Consider the following 6280-nt stretch of genomic DNA (forward strand, 5'->3'; position numbering starts at 1 on the left):
ACACCAAACTCATTTTGCAATAGAATGAACACTAATAACACAGACATGACTGCAGACTATGCTGGCGAAAACGAAAGCAACAACGACTAAAGTTAGTGTGAATACAAGGAGGACAAAAGCTATGATAAATACCAGCAAAGGACAGCACCCGCAGCAACCCAGAGAAGAGAGAAGAGAGACCTTTAACAACTATGTTTTCACTGGAACCGGAATGAAACAGCTAAATCCAATATTAAGCTGCAAGGGCATAAATCAGGAGGATGCACCAAACCAAGACAGCACTACTTTTCACAGACAGGTCCAAGATGGTCAGATAAGCAAAAATGGGGAAATGAGTGCAACACCAAACTCATTTTGCAATAGAATGAACACTAATAACACAGACATGACTACAGACATTCTGCTGGTGAAAACGAAAGCAACAACGACTAAAGTTAGTGTGAATACAAGGAGGACAAAAGCTATGATAAATACCAGCAAGGGACAGCACCCGCAGCAACCCAGAGAAGAGAGAAGAGAGACCTTTAACAACTGTGTTTTCACTGGAGATACTGATGACATTGTACCAGCCCCAGATATAAACTGACTGTTAGAAACAGTCCAGGAGCAATGTCAAGAGGGAGGCTCTTGTTCCATGCTACTTCGAAGCAAGTGCCTCACGTGGACCGTTGCATTCCCTTCTCAGTGCCAATGAAGACAGTGTTCTTTGTGTAGAGAGGGTGCAATTCCTTGGAAGGCAGCTGGTACTCCAATGTGTTCATACCATCCTGTTTCCATGTTCTCCTTGTCTTGGCCAGCAAGTTAAATCTCTTGCCCTTGTCGTGTCCATGTTTGATCATACGGTAACGGCCATGCTGAACAGATGGGCGAGAGATCACCGTCCCACTCAACGCCACCCGGACTGCAATGTCATCATCTTCACCGCCCCAACCCCAATAGTTGTTGGGAAAGCCGTTCATCTTCATATTTTGCTCTGGACTGAGTGCTGCAACACCTCCAAAGTAGGACTTGTAGGGAAGCTTGTAGCCAAACTTGTCCATAGCAACAGCCACATGTTTAGGAAACCGGTCACAGGTATACATGTTGCGATCATCTTCAGGGATAAGGTCCACATCATGGAAGAAAATACAATCCCAGTCTTCATCTTTCATAGCCTCCTTAAAGCCCACATTCAAGAGTTTGGCTCTATTAAAGATATAGTTCTCGGCTTGATGGATGATGTAGATGATGCCATAGCGAAGCTGCTGCCTTTGTAAAAATGGGTGCAGGTATTAGAGCAGATACTTCAATTGTTGTTCTCGATTGAGCTGAAGACTTCCCTGCAGGTAAGAGAGGACGAATTAGATTGGGATTTGGAAGAAAGAGATCTGAAGATCTAATATCTTCCTCGCTTGACCCAGGGAAGGAGGGAGGAAAGGCAGAAAACCCTACTTGGTGGGTTGAAGGGAGAGCCACCACTAGTCCCAACCCTTCACCTACAGACACGCACAAGATCCCTTCCACCAAGCAACTGGGGATATTGTACGCTCTGCAAACTTCCCTCTCTTTGGGTTGCTGTGAGTTTTCCGGGCTGTGTGGCCATGTTCCAGAAGCATTCTCTCCTGACGTTTCACCCTCGCGACTCAGAGGTTGCGAAGATGCCTGCCATAGATGTGGGCGAACATGCCCAGACAGCCAGGAAAACTCACCGCAACCCAGTGATTCCGACCATGAAAGTCTTCAACAATACATGGAACCAATTATGCGGATGACATAATTGGAATAATTGAGGACCCATGTGAAAATATTAAAAAATGGCTCATCACTATAGAGGAATTTGGAAGACTGGCAGGCTTCAAGTTAAATAAACATAAAACCACCATCTTAACTAAGAATATGGCTAAAGAGAAACAAGAAGAATTGAAAAGAATTACGGGCCTCCAAATTGTTAATAAAATGAAATACTTGGGCATCTGGATAACTCCCAAAAATGGTCAGCTCTTGTCGAATAATTACGAAAAACTATGGAAAGACATCAAAAAAGATTTGGAGAGATGGAAACACCTCAACCCTTCACTTATGGGAAGAATTGCATTAATCAAGATGTCAGTCCTCCCCAAGCTATTGTATCTGTTCCAAAATTTACCTATAATTAGGAATGAAATGCAAAGATACAGAATGGGAGACAATGCCTGGCTCGAGAGCAGTACGTGAGAAAAAGATCTTGGAGTCCTCGTGGACAACATGTTAAACATGAGCCAACAATGTGATGTGGCGGCAAAAAAAGCCAATGGGATTTTGGCCTGCATCAATAGGAGCCTAGTGTCTAGATCTAGGGAAGTAATGCTACCCCTCTATTCTGCTTTGGTTAGACCACATCTGGAATATTGTGTCCAATTCTGGGCACCACAATTCAAGAGAGATATTGACAAGCTGGAATGTGTCCAGAGGAGAGCGACTCAAATGATAAAAGGTCTGGAGAACAAGCCCTATGAGGAGCGGCTTAGGGAACTGGGCATGTTTAGCCTGAAGAAGAGAAGGCTGAGAGGAGATATGATAGCCGTGTATAAATATGTGAGAGGAAGCCACAGGGAGGAGGGAGCAAGCTTGTTTTCTGCTTCCTTGGAGACTAGGACGCAATGGAACAATGGCTTCAAACTACAAGAGAGGAGATTCCATCTGAACATGAGGAAGAACTTCCTGACTGTGAGAGCCGTTCAGCAGTGGAACTCTCTGCCCCGGAGTGTGGTGGAGGCTCCTTCTTTGGAAGCTTTTAAGCAGAGGCTGGATGGCCATCTGTCAGGGGTGATTTGAATGCAATATTCCTGCTTCTTGGCAGAATGGGGTTGGACTGGATGGCCCATGAGGTCTCTTCCAACTCTTTGATTCTATGATTCTAGATTGGCAGAAGCTGAGACTAACAGTGTAATTTACTGCTTTGAATTCTTCTTTGGTGATTTCTCCCTTTTTCCACTTCTTGTTTCTACTTAATGTGAATGTGGCAGTTTTTTTTATATGTGTATTTGTAATATATACATGGAGTCAATTTAGTTATTTTCATATTACCACAATCAGTGGATTCTATGATTCTATGATTCTGTGATATTAAGACATTTAAAAATTGGACAAAAGACCTACTAAAATTTATTTGGAAGGGGAAAAAATCAAGAATGAAGTACCAAGTATTAATAGATAAAAAAAATAGAGGAGGCCTGGGTTTTCCTGATCTCAGGCTATACCATGATGCGTGCGCGTTGATATGGACAAAAGACTGGGCCGCACTGAAAAAAGAAAATGTGTTAACTTTGGAAGGCCACGACCTTCGGGTCGGGTGGCACGCATACATTTGGTATGGAAGAGAGCAAAAGGAAAGGAATTTTGGTCATCCTTTTGTCCGTTCTTCTCTCATTAGAGCCTGGGACAGAGATCAAAAATACTTTGATTCAAACACACCGCTATGGATTTCCTCTCCGGAGGCTAAACAGAGAAGGCTGCTGGGCTGGACAATAGGGCTGGTCAATTCGTTTCGTTAATTCGTAATTCGTTAAAAAATTCGTTAATTTTTGAATTACGAAACGATAACAAAACATTTTTTTTAACCTGGAAGTGTTTTTAAATATCGAAACGGCAGGCGCCAAAAAATTTTGTATTTCCGTCCATTTCGGAAATACGTAAGATGGCCGCCTGCCGATGCTTGCTGAGAGGGGCGAGCGAGAGGGGCGAGCGAGCGGTGAGCGAGAGGGGCGGAAGCACTCTCTCCTGACATTTCACCCACATCTATGGCAGGCATCCTCAGAGGTTGTGAGGTCTGTTGGAAACTAGGCAAGTGGGGTTGATATATCTGTGGAATAATGTTCAGGGTGGGAGGAAGAACTCTTGTCTGCTGGAGCGAGAGGGGCGAGCGAGCGGTGAGCGAGAGGGGCGAGCGAGTGGCGAGCGAGAGGGGCGGAAGCACTCTCTCCTGACATTTCACCCACATCTATGGCAGGCATCCTCAGAGGTTGTGAGGTCTGTTGGAAACTAGGCAAGTGGGGTTGATGTATCTGTGGAATAATGTTCAGGGTGGGAGGAAGAACTCTTGTCTGCTGGAGGCAAGCGTGAATGTTGCAGCTGGCCAGCTTGATGAGCATCAAATGGCCTTGCAGCTTCATGGTCTGGCTGCTTCCTGCCTGAATGTTGCAATTGGCCAGCTTGCTTAGCATTGCCTATTAATAATAATAGCGAGCGGCGAGCGAGAGGGGCGAGCGAGCAACGAGCGAGAGGGGCGGAAGCACTCTCTCCTGACATTTCACCCACATCTATGGCAGGCAATGGCATCCTCAGAGGTTGTGAGGTCTGTTGGAAACTAGGCAAGTGGGGTTGATATATCTGTGGAATAATGTTCAGGGTGGGAGGAAGAACTCTTGTCTGCTGGAGGCAAGCGTGAATGTTGCAGCTGGCCAGCTTGATGAGCATCAAATGGCCTTGCAGCTTCATGGTCTGGCTGCTTCCTGCCTGAATGTTGCAATTGGCCAGCTTGCTTAGCATTGCCTATTAATAATAATAGCGAGCGGCGAGCGAGAGGGGCGAGCGAGCAACGAGCGAGAGGGGCGGAAGCACTCTCTCCTGACATTTCACCCACATCTATGGCAGGCAGTGGCATCCTCAGAGGTTGTGAGGTCTGTTGGAAACTAGGCAAGTGGGGTTGATATATCTGTGGAATAATGTTCAGGGTGGGAGGAAGAACTCTTGTCTGCTGGAGCGAGAGGGGCGAGCGAGCGGCGAGCGAGAGGGGCGGAAGCACTCTCTCCTGACATTTCACCCACATCTATGGCAGGCATCCTCAGAGGTTGTGAGGTCTGTTGGAAACTAGGCAAGTGGGGTTGATGTATCTGTGGAATAATGTTCAGGGTGGGAGGAAGAACTCTTGTCTGCTGGAGGCAAGCGTGAATGTTGCAGCTGGCCAGCTTGATGAGCATCGAATGGCCTTGCAGCTTCATGGTCTGGCTGCTTCCTGCCTGAATGTTGCAATTGGCCAGCTTGCTTAGCATTGCCTATTAATAATAATAGCGAGCGGCGAGCGAGAGGGGCGAGCGAGCGGCGAGCGAGAGGGGCGGAAGCACTCTCTCCTGACATTTCACCCACATCTATGGCAGGCATCCTCAGAGGTTGTGAGGTCTGTTGGAAACTAGGCAAGTGGGGTTGATAGATCTGGAATAATGTCCAGGGTGGGAGAAAGAACTCTTGTCTGTTGGAGCGAGAGGGGCGAGCGAGCGGCGAGAGAGAGGGCCCGCCAGAGTGAGTGCTTGCCTTCCCTCCTTAATAATAATTAATAATAATTAATCCCTATTCTACTAAATTAATAATTAAATTTAAGAAATATTTAAAAAATATTGAAAAAAAAAGGGCGCCATCTTTACAAAATGTTTTGTAAATATTTACGAAATTTCGTAAATACCGAAACTTTTTTTTGGGAAAGTTTTGTAATTATTTTAAATATCGAAACAAAAAAAAACCCCAATTACAAATCGATTTTGGAAACAAATTTTTGCGTTGTTACCCAGGCCTAGTTTTTGAAACCAGTAAGTTTGAATCGCATGTATGAAAATGTATCGAAAGCCTGTTGGAAGTGTAACGAACACGAGGGGACCTTTTTTCACCAATGGTGGAGCTGCAGAGAGTCTCAAAAGTATTGGAAAAGTATCCATGAAGAAATGCAGAAATTATTGAAAAAGAAATTTCCAAGAAAGGCTGAATATTATTGATTGGGAATTGTTGACGGAGACATTGAACTGGACCCCAACGAAGACATCTCGTTTATAGATTTGACAACGGCAGCCAGAATTGTTTATGCCAAAGTTTGGAAACAAAAAGAAATACCAGAAAAATCCCACTGGATTAATAAGATAAATGAAATAAAGGACATAGAATCATAGAATCATAGAATCAAAGAGTTGGAAGAGACCTCGTGGGCCATCCAGTCCAACCCCATTCTGCCAAGAAGCAGGAATATTGCATTCAAATCACCCCTGACAGATGGCCATCCAGCCTCTGTTTAAAAGCTTCCAAAGAAGGAGCCTCCACCACACTCCGGGGCAGAGAGTTCCACTGCTGAACAGCTCTCACAGTCAGGAAGTTCTTCCTCGTGTTCAGATGGAATCTCCACTCTTGTAGTTTGAAGCCATTGTTCCATTGCGTCCTAGTCTCCAAGGAAGCAGAAAACAAGCTTGCTCCCTCCTCCCTGTGGCTTCCTCTCACATATTTATACATGGCTATCATGTCTCCTCTCAGCCTTCTCTTCTTCAGGCTAAACATGCCCAGC

At 45.2% G+C, this 6280-nt stretch overlaps 1 pseudogene; it reads right to left on the reverse strand.

Moving 5' to 3' along the window:
- Positions 1-602: 602 nt before the first annotated feature.
- LOC132777233 (beta-1,4-galactosyltransferase 3 pseudogene) lies at positions 603-1300 on the reverse strand (annotated as a pseudogene).
- Positions 1301-6280: the final 4980 nt, after the last annotated feature.

This window comes from Anolis sagrei, chromosome 12 (genome assembly GCF_037176765.1).
Source record: "Anolis sagrei isolate rAnoSag1 chromosome 12, rAnoSag1.mat, whole genome shotgun sequence".
Classification (NCBI taxonomy): domain Eukaryota; kingdom Metazoa; phylum Chordata; class Lepidosauria; order Squamata; family Dactyloidae; genus Anolis; species Anolis sagrei.